At 39.5% G+C, this 18,664-nt stretch overlaps 1 protein-coding gene across 3 annotated transcripts in view; it reads right to left on the minus strand.

Annotated features, from left to right (window-relative positions):
* Positions 1–18,664, minus strand: part of ZFAND6 (zinc finger AN1-type containing 6) — a 59,933-nt gene that overhangs the window by 36,648 nt on the left and 4,621 nt on the right. The window contains exon 1 of one of the 3 annotated variants that reach the window (XM_021680697.2): positions 12,091–12,126. The exons of the other annotated variants lie outside the window; for them this stretch is intronic. The gene's annotated coding sequence lies outside the window, so the exon portion shown is untranslated. Of the gene's footprint in view, positions 1–12,090; positions 12,127–18,664 lie in introns of those variants that run through there. 3 annotated transcript variants of the gene reach the window in all.

The following is an 18,664-nucleotide window of genomic DNA, read 5'->3' on the forward strand; positions in this document are numbered from 1 at the left end:
ATTAAAGGTAGTAGCTTTTTTCGGGGAAAGGGAGAAGATGAGGAATATAAACAAAGTATAAAGAATAAGAGAATAATAGCTGACAATTCAGCTTTTTCCCTAAGACAAATTTTATCCTCTTGTTGGTCTAATACAGGTTTTTCTGTCTTCCCTCCCAAAACTAAGAGACAGAGACTGACATTTTAACTAGAGCAAAGTTCCGACTGCTAGGTTTCTACACACACGTGCACACAAAGGCTTGTACTCAAATGTTCACAGCAGCCTTATTTATGACAGCCAAGCACTGGAAACAGTCTAGATATCCATCCAATGGTGAACGGACTGGACAAGTTGTGACACATTCACACAATGGAATACTATTTAGCAATAAAAAGAAGTGAAGTATTGATGAACTCACCACACGGGTGAGTCTCTAGACTACTATGCTAAGTTCAAGAAAGACACAAAGGACCACATAATGTGTGATTCTAATCACAGGAAATGCGAGCAATAGCCACCAGACAGAATGGAGGTCCGGGGACCAGGGGTGGGAGAGGAGGTTAACTCCAAAGAGACACAAGGAGACTCTCTGGGGTAAGAGAAATGCTCCACATCATGATCGTTATGGTGGTGGTTTAAATACATTCATTTGTCATAACTAAAACTGCACACTTAAAATTAGTAGATTTTACTGTATGCAAATGTACATCAATAAAGCTGATTTCTTTAAAAATAATGAAATAGGACAAAAGAAACAGCCATTCTGATTTAAGATGTTATAGCTATGTGAGGTATAAGATAAATATTACAAGTTCCAAGAGGAGCCACATCTTCCTGAAAGTATCTGTGTACTAAGTAATTATTTTATTTTTTATATATTAAAATAACTTTCTAAATAATTTCATTTAGATATAAGCAGAGAAACAAAATTTCCCTTTCTTACCTTCTCTCTCTATCCACTTCTTTTATCCTCTCAGTACCTTGAAAATGATTTGGTACCTTGAGTAAGATCAATTTGGACTGCTTTTCATTCATTTTTTATTTTTATTTTAAAGTAAGCTCTACATAGGGTGCCTGGTTGGCTCAGTCAGCTGAGCATCTGATTCTTGATCTCAGCTCAGGTCATGAGTTCACGCCCCGTGTTGGGCTCTAACATTGGGGGTGGAGCCTACTTTAAAAAAATTAAAAAAAAAAAAAGAAAAGAAAAGAAAAATAAAGTAAGCTCTAAGCCCAATATGGGGGGAGGGGTGGCGTGAACTCAGGACCCTGAGTTTGAGAGTCACACGCTCCATTGACAGAGCCAGCCAGCACCCCTAGGATTGCTTTATAAATAACACACGTTATTATTTTACAACAAGCATAAAGCATGAATAGGAGCTTGAACAAGTTCACCATCAATTTTTAAAGTTGGGGGGAGGAAGCTTATAATTCTAACAAATTCTACTAAATATTATTTCCTGGTCCTAGATTTTCAAGTATAACTGACAAGAATTTATTGCATTTCAACAAAAGATACCTCCCAAATAAAGGCAACATAGCTCATTCCTTTCATCAGGAATTGTTTCTGAATGTTTACTGATTCTTCAGAAAATACAAGAAAGCAGTTTTCTCATACTGCCTTGCTCAATCATTAAAGTTATGTTACAAAATAATTCATGTTCCTAAAGTTTTCAATTTCTCAAATCAAAGCTTCCATTAAAAAAAAAAAAGATCTTTTGAAAAGATCAGTAACCAGTTTTCAAATATAAAACCTAAAGAAAAACTTATAGTAAACTGGGTAATTTGAGCCAAGAGACTTCTTCAGGAACTTAAAAAGAATTTAAAAGTATTTTTAAGAAAAATTATAATTCAGGGCGCCTGGGTGGCTCAGTCGTTAAGCGTCTGCCTTCAGCTCAGGTCATGATCCCAGGATCCTGGGATTAAGCCCCGAATCAGGCTCCCTGCTCAGCGGGAAGCCTGCTTCTCCCTCTCCCACTCCCCCTACTTGTGTTCCCTCTCTCGCTGTGTCTCTCTCGGTCTTATTAAAATCTTAAAAAAAAAAAAAGAAAAATTATAATTCATTTCAAACATTTTAACTTGTTTACCACAAAGTTCAAATGCTCAATAGCTATTTTTTATGAGTAGCCTTTCAATTTAAACAATTTTTCTCCATTCTCTTAGTATAGTGGTCATACCAATATTACCAAGGTAATACAGGCATACATCTTCCGTGAACCCACTCACGCATCTGCTGACTCTCTGCAGAGCCGTGAGGGATGAAACTATATAAGACACAAATCCAGCCTCAATGAGTTAGGTGGGGGTTCTTGCTCCCATAATTCTTAACCACTTACAAGTCTGAATAAAATGTTACTACCCATCCAATAAAAAATGTTATTACTGAATATTTGATGTTTTATTTTATTTATTTTTAAAGATTTCATTTATTTATTTGACACAGAGAGAGAGAGTGAGAGAGCACAAGCAGGGGGAGCAGCAGAGGGAGAGGGAGAAGCAGGTACCCCGCTAAGCAGAGCCAGACCCCCTGGGGGCAGAGGAGGGGTCGATCCCAGGACTCTGGGATCGTGACCTGAGCTGAAGGCAGATGCTCAACCGACTGAGCCACCCAGGCGCCCCTGAATAATTGATGTTTTAAATACCATTTTTAGTTTATTATATTCTGTTCATTGAGAATACAAGAGTTTTTTTTTTTTTTAAGTTTCCAACAACCATGAAATCTTTTTTTCCTACAAATCCTTTCATTAATCCCAGTTAACAATCATCTTGCATATAAATACTATCTGTTGAAAGTGGGATAAATATATGGAGAGAAGGAAATAAAAAAACAGCACTGCTAAGAAACACAGCACATGTTAATACATAAGTCACTTTCCTGGCCAACGTTAAACCATGTAATTCGGCCCATTACAATTTGATAACACTAAATGTTAGAAGCCATCGGTCTTGCTCACCACTATATTTCTAATACCTGACACAGCTGCATTAAACAGGTGTTCCAGGTGCTCAAATGTTTACATAATGGATTAACACGGGACGTGCATTTATCCACACCGGAAAAACAAACCCTGAGCCTCTTACAGACCAACCAGAGGAAATTCAATCTCTAGGTAAAAACCAAATTACCAGTCTTTTTCATCTTATTGTTTAGGATCAATCAGGGGATTCTGGAACAGTGTAGAACACACTAATCTGATTTAAATTAGTAATTTTCCTTCTTCCAGGCCTTTAAACAGTCAGTAGATTAATCTATAGCAATCTAAAAATAGGCAGCCAGATGATGAGTCTGTGTGTTTAAGGCTTTCTAATTTATCTCCATTCTCTTCAGGAATTCAACACCACCCAGGGGTCACAGTATACAAGTACAATCCATGTAGTAGTCTCTTTTCCACATCATTAAAATATCTACATGTATACTTTTCACCACCTCTACTGCTAAAGCAAGTGCCAGTAACTTGACTAATTTTCAAGTCTCCCTTAACTAGGAACAAAAGTAGAACAAAAGCATATTAGCTTCAGAGCTATTTAGGAGTCCACCCCAGAATCTGCACCGATAGTGGTTTCCACATCACACAGAGATCATCTTGATAATTTTAAGTTCCTATGTTAGTGATCCCTGACTTGGAATTGTTAGGCAGGCCTGAATCAGTCATCCCAAGATCAGGCTTTTCTGTTTCTAGACACAAAATAAACTGCTCAGCACCACAGAGTGAAGCTATTTAGCATTCAGCCGAAAACTTTCCAGTTCATCAACAATGGGTCCTATAATAGCTCCTCGGTCTTAAATCTTAAAAAGTCCAACTGGCTCCAGCGCTGGCCTCAATATATTGCTAGGAAGTTAAACTCCCAATGACCTGGCTTTAAGTCAGCCAAAAGCAAAGACCGAGGAGAGTAGGATTCAAAATTTCAAGAGAAAAGAGAAAAAGAGTTCTCCTGAACTGATCTCTAAAAACATGGATTTCCGTATATAACCTTTACATGAGTGTTTCTCAAATACATGGATTAACAACGTCAGAAAATCACGAATTCCTAGGTCAGTTTCTGGAGACTGAGACCAAGGATTAGCACTCTAACAAGCTTCCAAGGGATTCTCAGATTCAAGTTTGAGAACCACTACTTTATATACATACTGGTAAATATTATTTTAGCAGAACACAGCAAATACATATTTGTAGCAGAAATCAAAATGGGTTTCAAATCACTGTAAAGCTGGTAACTTTAGAATAATTTTGGTCAACTAAAATTAGGTCAGGGCGCCTGGGTGGCTCAGCTGGTTAAGTGATTGCCTTTGGCTCAGGTCATGGTCCTGGAGTCCCCGCATCGGGCTCCCTTCTCCCTCTGACCCTCCCCCTTCTCATGCTCTCTCTCTCTCTCTCTCATATAAATAAAAATTAAAATAAATAAATAAATAAAATTAGGTCAAAGGATGCATCTCAAAAGTAATCTGTCAAAAAACAATGGTTTCCCGCTATAAACTTTGGAGAACCACTATTTAAAATTTTAGGAAGTGCTTTCTGTTGGTTGGACATAAGCAACCATGGTCTGTAACTACAGTAGGTGGTAGGGAACAAGTGATTTTACCTCCCCACCCTTCAGTAATAGGCATGATAACTACAGTAAGAATGGTATTAGCAGACAACTGCTACTCAGAATTTGGGGCAAAAATTTTTAGTAGAACTTTGGGGAGATGGAGGTTCAAGTACACAGGAAGAATTTTTCAAGATGGTATGTCCTGAACTAATACAGTACTCTACTCCCAGAGTGATGATGGTCCATTTTTACATGCTTTCCTCTGAATTTCCTCTGGAAAGGCACTGTGACAGAACAGGAAATGAGCACAGGGACTTCCAATTTCAGGATTACAGAGTAAAACAGTTTCTCTCATACTCAGACAGTAACAAGGAAGACAAGAAACAGGAACACAAACTCTGTCTTCAGTGTAACAGGAGACAACTGTAACCGTGAACCACAATCATTTACGATCACAGTGCGTGAGTGAAGGCCTGGCAGATGAATGACTAGAGGGAGGAAAAGCCAACTGGCTGAAAGCAAAGGGATGGATACAGCACAAGCCATTTGCTCCGGAGAGAAACCTGGAAGTTGTTAGAAAAATGGAAATTTAGATCTCCCCTCTGCTCACCAACCCCACTCCTACACAGAAGAGCTCAAATTGCAAACAAAAAATATGTTTCTAAGGCAAAACAGTGCATGTAACTAGAAGGATCAAAAAACCACTACTTTTTGAAAGCCTCCTTTGTAGCAAGCACTGAACTAAGCACTTGACCTTACCAAAATTTTCGTTAAGTTTAAGGAATTATAATTTTCAGCACCTCACACATTTAAGGCATGTATGCGATATACACTTCTCAAAATTTTGGAGATACACACTTAACTCATCTTTATTTATATAATCTAAATGACAAAACCAGTCCTCGCTGACCTTACTCCTCAGAACTGTCACATACAGTGGAAATGCCGTGGCAGCTGGAGGAAAAGAAACACTAGTTTGGAAAGTCAGGATCCCTAGCTCCACTCTCTCTGCCTCAATTATTTTGAGGGTGAGCACCAATCAACACGAGAACAAGGTCAACACTACCCTCATATGCTAAGACAAGACAAGCCCTTCCTCACTGAGAGGGCTATTTTTCGGAGACAACTGAGAATTTCTTAAGATTTCCCCAGGTTTCGTCCTTTTTTCACAGAATAGGTAACACGTGTTAACACGCACACAAATGTCTGACTTCACAAAACAAAGCTACAGTACATCTACTGTGCCTTTATTATTCCAAGATGTTCACACTTTGCAGAGAATGAGAACGTCTATAGTTAACATGGCTTCTTTTCCTGCTTTTTCTAAATTTCTAGAGCCAACTACAATGCAATGAAGGTTTCCAGCAAAAAGATGAAATGTCATGCCGAGTACATACTCTGATTAGGCAAATGTAAATCATGAAACAGTGAGGTCTGCTGGGATTACGATCGTTGAGAAACACCGAGCTGTGGCTCCATGCTACAGAAGCTCTGGGACATGGTTATCTCGCTGCCTGCGGGCTCTGCACTTTGGACGTTCCTAAAGACTTTGTCGTCTCTTCTATCTGAACTGCTGAAGAAGCCAGGCCTAACAAAGGACAGCAATACACAAAATCTTTTACGGGAGTACAATAAAAATCCACCTCTTCCTATCAATCAGCTTCCTTTCTGTCTGCTAAAAAACCTGACAGTTACTAAGAATCATGTAACACACAAGATTTCTGGTTGGGATGAAATATGTTTGTCTTCCTAAAGTTACTCCTATGTATTTTTTGTTTTGTCGCAATTCAATGACCACAACCAGCAAGTCGGAACACAATTCTGAGTTACGCAGCTTTCCCACTTTAAGAATTAGGGTGTAATGAAAATGCAAAACAGCTCCTATTCCAATCCGTCCACTGAATTATCACTGCAAATGATGTGGTCTTAACTTGAGAAATAAGCTTTTTGTATCAGCAGAGAGCACCATTTTACATCCAAGAATGTTATCATCTGTTAACAGAAACGGTCACAGTGAGGCATTAAACACTGTGCGGAAAGCTGGGATGTTCCCAGCACAGATGCTGAAGAACAAACCAAGGGTACTGATGACAAAGCAGCAAGCCTTGGTGCTATTTTTCTCTAAAGTATTTCACTCTTGATTTTCCTAAGAAATTAAGGCAGCATTGTAAGAAGTAACATTACAAATTTTACCTAAATCAAACTCATTTGGTGAAAACAATCAGACAACAGGTGCTGATAACCATTTCCTTCAAAAAGGTATTTAATTATTCCAAGAAAACCATCTAAATTATTATAAAAGTAAAGTATGGCTTGGAGTTCAGTCACACACAGACCAGCAAGTAAACATGAAGATTCCTCAGGGATGCCTGTGATGCTCCCCCTTACCCTCCACACAGCCCCTAGTTTCACGTGCACCCCCTTACCTCCTTTACTGTTTAAAAAAACCCCAATCACCTCATAGGTTACTATACACATTCTACTGACTAAAAAGACAAGACTAAAGAAATCTTACTTTGGAAGTATTTGCTTTGATGACTTTCTCTTCCTCCTACTTGCCAAGTGGGGTCACGCCTACAGAGACCTTATCTTCTGAAGAAAAACCTAGGATGTGTGATCTAACAACAAGATAGAATAGTCTGTTGGAAAACAAGTACCTTTGAGAGGAGTGCAGGACAGGGCAGCATGTCAGGCTACCTCAAATTTCTGTACTGCTTCCAAATGTGTGACCCTGTATTTTATGGACCCTAAAAAGTTGGTGTTTCTGAAATATTCCAGAGGTTTAGAAGGGCAATTAAAAATATTCAAAAACTGGGATGCCAGTTTCATGTGCTTGAACAGTGCCATGGCTCCTGGAACTAGATCTCCAAATCTCTGCGCCTGATGAACGAAGCTTTGGTCTCACAGCTCTAACTAGGAGCTCAGAGCAAATGTCTCCCAAATAGGACTCTAGCTCAGACCTTTCTCCAGAGCTCTCTGTTTGCTAACTGGATGTTGGATGTCTCATCAACTCTGCCAGTAAAAAAATCACGGGGTGACGGTGGGGCAGGGTGAACGAAGAGAAACTGGTAGCTACGTCAGAGGAACAGGACGAGGCACTAACAGAAGTGAGAGGGTCCATGATAAATGCTTTCCCTGTACTGTCTCCTCTAATCTTCACAATATCCCTTAAAAGCAGGAACCCTTACCTCCTCCATTCCACAGATGAGGAAACAGCCTGAGTGAGACTATGGAAGCTGCTCAGGTCAAACCGCTAGCAGGCCAGAAGGCAAGGATCTGAACCCAGGGATCTGACTCCAAAACCCAAGCACCTACACATGCTGAAACCCCAAGAAGAGATGAGATACAGATTCTGACAGGTGAACTGTGCTCTCTGGTCAATTCAAGAGGCATTTCCTGAGCACTAAAAGTATGTGCCAGATACTACACACACACACACACACACACACACGATTATCTCGATTCAAACCCCTGCTTTACCACTTATTAGCTATGCAACCTGAATAAGTTTCCAGCTTACACAAGCGAGTCAGAAAAAAATATGCATGTATTTATATATACACATATACATATAGAAAGAAAAACAGACAGAAAAAAATATGAAAAACAAATGGGATAAAGAGTACTACTGAGAATCCGGGAAAAAGAAACAGGAGTTCCTTGTACTATTCATGCAACTTCTATGTTAAGTTTGAAATTAAATCAAAATAAAAAGTTACAGAAAAACTCACAGCAGTATCCAAACATAAAAGTATGTGACCTGCCCTGGTAGTATTAACTGCTTAGGTTCAGAAGCAGAGTATATAAATGGTTGACTTGGTCCAAGATTAGAAACTAAGAAAGTGATTGAAGAGGGACCTTCACCTGGAAGGAAGGAGGAAACAAGAGACGGGGTTGATAAAGCTTCAGACTAAGTGGTGGGAAAAGGAGAGCTGGAACTGACAAGAGGCTCCAGCCAGAAGACTCATCCTTGCGTTCCATGTTAGGGGTGTCTGCAGTTGTTTGACAAGTATAAATTCCCCCCACAATGAGATACCACTCCATCTCTGCCCGAGTAGCTATGCTGACAAAGACTGACCACACCAAGTGCTGGTGAGGGTGAAGAGAAAGGTAAGTTCTCACGCACTGCTGCTGGGAACGTAAGTGATTGTGGGAACTTAGGAAAACAGTCTGCCATTTCTTACAAAGTTAAACTTGCAGTTATCATATGATCTAGTAATTCCACTTCTGGGTGTCTATGCAAGAGAAACAAAAACGTATGCCACCCAAAAACTTACACATACATGTTCACAGTGGCATTAAGACTAGCCGAAAGCTGGAAACCCCAACGTCCACCAACTGGTAAATGGAGCAATAACATGCGGTATACATCTACACAATGAATACTAACCAGCAATAAAAAGGGACAAGCCAAGACCATTTAATAGGGGAAAGGGCAGTCTTTTTAAGAACCAGTGGTGGGAACACTGGATCTCCACATGTAAAGGAACGAAGTTTGACCCTTCCTTTATACCATGTACGAAAATTAACTGAAAATGGATCAAAGACCTAAGCATATAAACTACAAAACTCCTGTAAGAAAACATAGGGCTAAAGATTGGACATCGGATTTGGCAATGATTTCTTAGATATGACACCAAAAACACAGGTAACAACAATAGATAATTTGGACATTATCAAAATTAAAAATTTTGTCTGTCAAAGGACACAATTAACAGAGTAAAATGGCAACCCACAGAATGGGAGAAAATATGTGCAAGTGCTATTATCGGATAAGGAATTAATATGCCGAAAATAACTCCTACAACTCAACAACAAAAAAATCCAACCCAATCCAAAAAAGGGCAAAGAACGTGGATAGACATATCCCCAAAGAAGACATCCCAATGTATGACCAATAAGCACATGAAAAGATGCTCAACATCACTAATCATTAGAAAATGCAAATCACAACCACAATGAGATACCACTTCATACCATCTGGATAGCTATTTTCAAAAAGACAGAGGAGTGCTGGTGGTAGGAATGTAAAATGGTAGAGCCTCTACAGAAAAGTCTGGCAGTTCCTCAGAAAGTTATATGTAGAATTACCACATGATCCAGCAACCCCACTCCTGGGTGTGAACTCCACACCAAAAGATGCGAAAGCAGGAACTGGAACACGATTATTTGTCCCTCAGAGTTACAGCAGCACTACTCACAAGGGCCAAAAGGTAGAAACACCCCAAATGTCTGCAGACAGATGAATGGTTCAACAGAAGGGGATATATACACTCACAAGGGAGTATTATTCAGTCTTCAGCAGGAGTGAAAATCTCATATGTGCTACATGATGAATGAACCTTGAAAATCTCATGCTAAGTGAAACAAGCCAGACAGAAAAGGACAAATTCTGTATGATTCCTCTTATATGAAGAACTTCAGGAGCACCTTGACTGGCTCAGTCGGTAGAGCATGTGACTCCTAATCTTGGGGTCGGTGTTCAAGCCCCACACTGGGCGTAGAGCTTACTTAAAAAAACAAACAAAAAAAAAACAAAAAAAGAGAGAACTTCAAATAGTCAAATTCACAGAGACACAAAGTAGAATAGTAATTACTGGGCAGCAGGGATGGGGAGTTACTATTTAATGGGCACAGTTTCAAGATGATGAGAAAAGCTCTGGAGATGGACAGCAGTGATGACTGCACATCAGTGTACATGCATTTAATACCAATCAACTATACACTTAAAAATGATTTAAATGGTATATTTTTATGTGTATTTTACACATAAAAAAGAAAAAAGGACCAAGCTAATGACCGATGTTGCAACATGGATGCTGGTGACAGTAGTCAAACTGGAAAGACCACATGAATATATGTGATTCCACTTACATGTTGAGAAAGAACACATCTACAGGGACAGAGAGCAGATCTATTGGTTGCCCAAGACTGCGGCTGGGAATGGGACTTGTTTACAAACAGGCTTGAGGGATCTTTTCGGGGTGAAGGAAATGTTCTAAGTGGAGTGTGGCAGTAATTACACGACTTTGTGAATTTATTTAAAATTACTGAATTGAGGGCGCCCGGGGGGCTCAGCCGGTTAAGCGACTGCCTTCGGCTCAGGTCATGATCCTGGAGTCCCAGGATCGAGTCCCGCATCCGGCTCCCTGCTCGGCAGGGAATCTGCTTCTCCCTCTGACCCTAGCCCTTCTCATGTGCTCTCTCTCATTCTCTCTCTCTCAAATAAATAAATAAAATCTTTAAAAAAAAAAATTACTGAATTGAACACTTACTAAATGGGTGAATTTTATGGTATGTAAATTAGAATCATTAAAAAAAACTAACATACTTTCTTGTGCGGGCACAGATAAACTAGCTTTTATACAAACTAGCTCACCTTTTTGGTGAGAGTATAAAGTAGTACAACAGTTCCCTAAGAACAAGTTTAAAAGACTAAAATATAGTCTTGGACCCAGAATTCCTCTTCTTTGAATTGACCCTAAGAACATCATCATGGCAGCACTGTTTCTGACAATAAAAAAATCAGTCCCAAAGTAAAGAGAATACAGGGTGGTTCAACAAACTCGGGCACCTCCCGGCTTCCTGTGACAGCGCCGCACGGCCATCAGCCGGGACGTGCGCCCCGCGCAGCCGCCTCTGGCGAGCAGCTCTGTTGCGGCGGGGCCTGTTTCCCTTAATGCCATCCCATCAGCAGCTGACGCGCAGCAGGCATCCGTGTGTTGAGTGAATAAGGAATAACGACACGAAAAGACGTCCCAAGACGAAACTGTGATCCCTCAAAGAATTAAAATTACATTTGCACGTGCACAGGAAAAAAAGCCTAGAAAGATGTAAAAGCAAAATATCCACTTTCATCTCTAGGTAGCTAGGTTCTGAGTGCACTTTTTTTTTGGTCTATCCATTTTCTAAATCGTTAATAATGAACATGTATTACACTTCCACAGCTGGAAAACAATTTCAGAGGCGGAGTTACCTCAAGCAGCAAGGTGTAAGGCTTGGTCTTCGGAACGGGTTGCTAAAGCTCTGTGGATACGCAAGTCAAGGGACTTTTAAAAATTTAATTTATTTATTCAATGAGAATTAAGCACTTTCTATGTGCCAGCCACTGTTCCAGGCTGGGAGGAATAGATAAACCAAAATCCCTGCATTCACAGAAGGGGAAAGTCACTTGGATGGCTGAATGGGAAAAAGCAGAACTTAAACCAGGTGCCAAATCCTCAGTAAGCATGAGAATGATGTAGAGAAGATAAGGAACAGGAACGGAGCTAGGATAGGAAGATCACCGGGTTTTTGCTGGGAAGAGTAACGGTCTGCAAACAACAAAGGGAGCTAGAAAACACAGACCTCACGTCCCTTTTAACCTCTTGTTGTGGAGTACGGCATCCACAGCCACCACCGCAAGAACCACAGGAGAGTGGTGGCCTCTGGGAAGAGCAAAGCTGCAGCTTGGGGCAGGTGACAAAGAAATACTCTGTGAAGAGTTCAAGACCTTGTTCCCTCTAGAAAAGAGCTGTAGAGCAAAAAGGAGAGCACACCGCACTTAGCATGGGAATAAAACAGGCATGGTAGGAATGAACTGACCTCAAAATTCTTCACCAAGTTTAGGCTGTAGCTTAGGAGGTATTTTGAGGCTCAAGGATGTAAGAGGATTGTGATATGGTCCTCAGGTGCTGGGCCAGCATGTCTCATTTATCTCTGTGTTCCCAGAGTCTAATAGAGAGCCATGTTTGCAGGCTAATGGTGTCAAAAACCCTCAATGATTTACTTCAAATTCAACCTAGCTCAGTGACTTGTTCCAAAAAATACCTTTGCCTAACTTAATTTCTTCCAAGGGAACTATCATCTGCTTTGCCAACTCGGCTTACTAACTCTAGTCAATTCTGACCTCTCTTCCAAACGCAAATTAGTAGTCAGGTCCTTGATATTTCACATCCCACCCTTTTATGCAATTATACCTGCTTTAAGCCCACATCTTCCCACTTCTTGGCCAGTCATGTCTCAATCATTAGACAGATTTCATGATAAGTCTCAACTAATCTCTTGTCTTCTGATTTCCAGTAACTACCTGTGTACTCTACTCACCTCCCCTGCCTAACGTTACTAACCAATGAACCTGAACACTAGGTATCTTAAACGGTCTAGGCTTCAACAGATTTAAAGAGAGGCAGAGTGACCTCAACTCAAATTGCAGTTGATTCTTACTAAGCTGTGTAATCTTGAACCCCCACCGCTACCATTTTATCACCAAAGTAAATACTCAAGCAACGATACATGATCAGACCACTCCCCAGATCCATAATCCAATGGCTCTCCATCACTAAGAGAACAGGCTCTGCGGCCTGCCTGTCCAGCCTCATTCTCCTGCCATTCTGCCTCATGGCGGTCTGGAAGCTCTCAGCCTCTATGCTGTTAATCATCACCTTGCACATGCTTTGTTCTCCGGCTACAAGATCCACCTATCCCATCCCTTTTATGCACTCTGGTTAGCTTTTAGTATCTTCTTAATCTTAGTGCGAGTCCTTCTTCCTCCATAAAGTCTTCTCTCATCCTCTGCTCCTGTTAAAGCCTGATGTCTTTTTCCCTTATGTCACTAAACATTTTAATCCTCTGAGTGTGTTTCCCCAAGATATCATAAGTTCCTGGCATAGCACCTAGTAGGTGCTAAAGAATCTGTGGAATATTTGTCAAGGTAGGTACCACCACCAACAGCTCACAGGGCTAGAAGGTTAAAAATAACAAACATAAAGAAGAAAGGACAGTGCTAAGTACACCACCATTTTTATCTGTACCATATCCACTTCAGAAATTTTTGTAAAAGAAAATTAAGGAAGGTAAAGACCGAATGACTGATTAATAAATCTCTACCAAAAAAAAAAAAATCTGATTTTGAGCTCATAGGAAAGAACCAGAGGATGTGAACTCAGCAGGAGGTGGGGAGAAGGCATGGTCCCATCCTCACAAAAACCCTAGAGAGCTGGAACTCACCGGGATAAGGAGTACTCCTTTCTTACCTCTCCCAGGAAGTCATCTGAAAGTGGCCTTGAGATCACAATCCCAAAGTTCAGGAAGATTAGTAAAATTAAGATTACCATGGAGCTTCCCAAACAATCCCGGCAGTCTCCCCATCTTGAATATCTTTTCTTCTCAAAGCAAATCTGAATGGCAAGATCATGCACTTGACAAACTGAACAGAGGCCTCTTCTGTTAACCAGCTGTTTGACTTTTTTAAGGGCCTCAACTCTCTGTGCCTCAGTATCATCATCTGTGAAACACAGACAATAACACTCAGCTCATAATAACCGTTGTGAGGACTTCAAAAGTTAGTACGGGAACAGAGGGAAACTTCCTCAAGTTGATAAAGAATATCTACAAAATTCCTGCAGGTGGCATCATACTTGATGGTGAGAAACTTGAAGCTTCCCCACAAAGACCAGGAACAAGGCAAATACGTACCCTCTTTTCAACACGGTACTGAAAGTACTAGCTAATGCAGTAAGACAAGAAAAGGAAATAGAAAGTATACAGATTACAAAGGAGGAAATTAAATCGTCTTTGTTCACAGATCACATGATCGCCTATGCAGAAAACTTGAATCAACAACAACAACAAACCCTCGTGAAACTAGTAAGTGGTTATAGCAAAGTTGAAGGATATAAGGTTAATATATAAAAGTCAATTGCTATCTTATACATCAGCAATGAATCTGAAATTAAAAACATAATACCATTTACATTAGCATCCAAGAATGAAATACCTAGGTAGTATAAATCTAACAAAATATGCATACAATGCATATGAAGAAAACTACGAAACTCTGATGAACAAAATCAAAGAAGAACTAAGTAAATGGAGAGATCTTCCATGTTTACGGGTAGGAAGACTCGTATATTGTCCAGATGTCAGTTCTTCCAAAATTAATCTACAGATTCAGTGAAATTCCAATCCAAATTCCAGCAAGTTATTTTGTGGATATCAACAAACTGATTCTCAAGTTTATATGGAGAGGCAAAAGACTCAGAATTGCCAATACAATGTTGAAGGACAACAAAGTTGGAGGGCTGACACTGCCCAACTTCGATTTAGTATGAAGTTATAGTAATCAAGCCATATTGTACCGATGAAAGACAAACAGATCACTAGAATAAAATAGAGAACCCAGCAACAGACCCACATAAACACAGCCAACAGAGCCAACTGATCTTTAACAAAGGAGCAAAGGCAATACAATAAAACAAAGACAGTCTTTTCAACAAATGACGCTGGAACAATTAGACATCCATATGCTAAAAAAAATGAATCTAGACACAGACCTTACACCCTTCACAAAAATTAACACAAAATGTACCATGGACGTAAATGTAAAACCCAAAATTATCAACCTCCTAGAGGATAACAAAGGAGAAAATCACTTTTGTAATGGCAATTACTTTTTAGAGGCAACACCAAGGGCATGATCCATGAAAGAAATAACTGATAAGCTGAACTTCTACTCTGTGAAAGGCAAAGTCAGGAGAATGAGTAGACAAGCCATAGAGTGTAAGAAAATATTTACAAAAGACACATCTGATAAAAAGGACTGATCCAAATATACAAAGAACTCTAAAAAAGTGGGCCAAAGACCTTACAGATACCTCACCAGAGATACAGAGATAGCAAATAAGCATATAAAAAGATGTTCCACATCATACATCATCAGGAAAATACAAATTAAAACAATGAGACAGCACTAAACACCTATGAGAATGGCAAATCTGGAACACTGACAGCATGGAATGCTGGCAAGGATGTGGAGCAACAGGAACTCTCAAGCCTTACTTATGGGAATGCAAAATGATACACCCACTTTGGAAGACTGAATGGTGGATTCTTACAATACTAAATACTTCACAATCCAGCAATAATAGTCTTTGTATGTAAGCAAAGGTAAACCTGGAGGTTTATAGCAACTTTATTCCAACTGATAAAAACTCCGAAGCAACTAAGATGTCTCTCAGGGTAAATGGATTAATAAACTGTGATCCATCCACATGATGGAATATTATTCAGTGCTAAAAAGAAATGAGCTATCAAGCCATGAAAAGACATGGAGGAAATTTAAATGCTTATTACTGAGTGAAAAAAGGCAATCTGAAAACACTACGTACTGTGTGATTCCAACTACATGACATCTTGAAAAAGGCAAAACTGTGGAGACCATAAAAAGATCAGTGGTTGTCAGGGCCTGAGGATGAGAGGGTATGGGTGAACAGAAGGACTACAGAGGATTTTTAAGGCAGTGAGGTACTCTGTATAATACTACAATGATGGATACATCTCATCATATGTTTGCCCAAACCTACAGAATATACACCACCAAGAGTGAACCCTAATGGACTCTGAGTGATTATGATGTGTCAGTGTAGGTTCATCACTGTAACAAATGTACCACTCTGGTGGGGGATGTTGGTAATGCGGGAGGGTATGCATGTGTGGAGACAGAGCGGGTACATAAGAAATTTCTTAACTTCCTCTTAATTTTGCTGGGAACTGAAAACTCCTCTAAAAATATTCAATCTTTTTAAAAAAGTTAACGTGTCTGACACGTGTTCAACAGGAGTTGTGATTACCGAATTATTCCTCCCAATGCTGCTGTCAACCACTTCTCTGCACAGAAGCCTCCCACACCTCACAGCTCATAATCACACCATTCCCACAACCAGAGTACCCTCCATGCCTCTTCACCACCTCAAGAAGCCCAGAAGCTAGAGCTTACTAGTTAAGTGGGAAATTATACGGCACCCAACAAACCAGGAAAACTTTGGTGGAAGCCAGCTATGAGTCTCTTTTTATTACTGTCCACTTTACCATTTCAGAGTTGTCCCTTTTCGGGTGAAAATAATAAAGCTTTTGCTCTATATCCAAAATGAAAGAAAGAAAAGAAAAGAAAAGAAAAAAGAGAGAAAAAGAGAAGAAAAAAGACAAGAAGGGTCTCTGTCACTGCTGTAGTCTCAAACATATCTAACTTTCAAGGCATGCTTCAGATTTTACTTTTTTAGAATTTCCGGACTATCCCAGCTCACAGTGATCTTTCTCCCTGCTGAGCCTCTACCGCAATCATTTATAACAAACCACAATTTGGCACTCAGTAATCTACAATATGGACTTATAGTACAGAGAATATTCATATCCCCCAATTTCTTCAAATAGTAAGTGAACTTAAGAAAAGGTTGGGTCTTTCAGCACTTTGGCAAACTCACCGGACTAGGTGACTGGGTCAGACTACGTGACTAGCCTCTGTGCACACAGCTCAACAAGAATTTGCTTATTGAAACTATTATTTTAGGCAATTAATGAGACCTTTTCGGTGTAGGTTTTCATTTTAAATAATCTGTCAAGAATAATTTTTCCCACTAAAACTGATTCTATTTTATAAAGTTCTACAGCTACTGAGATTTGGAAAGAGATACACTATACACTTTGAAGCAATTATCTAAAAAATTAAGGAAAACTACTGTGTATTCTATTCATCAATACTAAGTTTTACATCTTTTCAAATTATATATTATTTTATTATTGTAATATAGAACACTTAAAATTTATTAAATGAACAATTAGTTTGCACTCTTATTATTTAAGAAACTAGCAAAAGATTATTTTGGGTAATAAAAGATGGCAAATTAAAACTTTTGAGAGTAGTATGGAATTTCCTGGCTCTAAAATACATGAATACAATACAAAACAATACAAAACAACCCACAAAAACTCCTGCTTTTATAGACAACTATGAATTTTAATTAAAAGTTTATTTATTTTTTTTTTAAAGATTTTATTTATTTATTTGAGAGAGAATGAGAGACAGAGAGCATGAGAGGGAGGAGGGTCAGAGGGAGAAGCAGACTCCCCGCTGAGCAGGGAGCCCGATGCGGGACTCGATCCTGGGACTCCAGGATCATGACCTGAGCCGAAGGCAGTCGCTTAACCAACTGAGCCACCCAGGCGCCCTAATTAAAAGTTTATAATTACATTAACTTCCAAGTCCAGTTATAGATTCATCCCCTTTCAAAACCAAATATTTACCTATATTTTTAAAAGTTCTATCCATTTGATCTTTTTCTTTTAACACCACGTCCTTTCTAAGCTATAGATGAAAGGCTTTATTTCCTTGACTGAATAAAGGTCATTTTGCCTTAAAATACGTTGGAGGGGGTGGTGGAGACAGATGAAGAGAAATGAAGTGAATATCTGAAATAAAAGTGATTCCAAATCAATTATGTCTCCATTTACGTCAATTTTCTTTCTACAAAAAAATCAGCTGCAGTATTTAACCTGTTGTGATGATACGACGTCGGGTGCAAGAGAACATGAGAAATGCACACCGGGTCTCCAGGAACAGTTTCCGCCCATTACCATTTCAAATAGCTCTGATAAAGCGCTTCTGCACTATGCCTAATCTTCCTCTTACACAGGTAGGTTTCAAGCTTTTATTAAACGTGAAGAATTCAACAGCTCTGAAATTCAAAACCAACTACGTATGGAAAACTACCTTATCTTTCCTACATTTCATTCTTTGATCTTCTTATATTCTGGAGATGCTAAAATGTCTTTTTTGGAGTGTTCCAAAAATTTGTCAAAAATGTTTTTCTGAAAACCCTTAAAGCACTTTTAGACTCCGGCAACAAGTTTTGAGTATGCCCTAGAAGAAGGAACTGCAAATAGTTGGTGAGAAGATGAAATGAAGTGGTGTGGGGGAAAAAAGGGTAGAGAAGCAGGGGCCAGCTTAGGAGGGCGCATGGCTCAGCGGTTAGGAGGAAGGACTTTGGTCCAGCACACTTGCGTACAAAGTGTGCTAGCCGCTCACCAGCTAAGTCAATCCTGGACAAATTAGTTAGCCTTTCCAAATTATCTCACTTGTTAAATGCACGTAATAGTACTTACCTCTCCAAGTTGTTTGGGGACTCAGAGAATGCTTAGCACAGAATTAGATGGTATTATTACTCGCCCTAGGTAGCTAAGAAAGTTCAAAGGACAACAAAGAACACTAAAGAATTTTAAGCAGAGAAAAACAGACACAACCTCACAGTGAAGAATGTATTGTAGAAAGCCAAAACTGGAAGTGAAGATGAGTTAAGAGACTGTTTTACTAATCAAAATGAGAAGCCATGGACTCTAGATACTA

Source organism: Neomonachus schauinslandi, chromosome 9 (assembly GCF_002201575.2).
Source record: "Neomonachus schauinslandi chromosome 9, ASM220157v2, whole genome shotgun sequence".
NCBI classification, from domain to species: domain Eukaryota; kingdom Metazoa; phylum Chordata; class Mammalia; order Carnivora; family Phocidae; genus Neomonachus; species Neomonachus schauinslandi.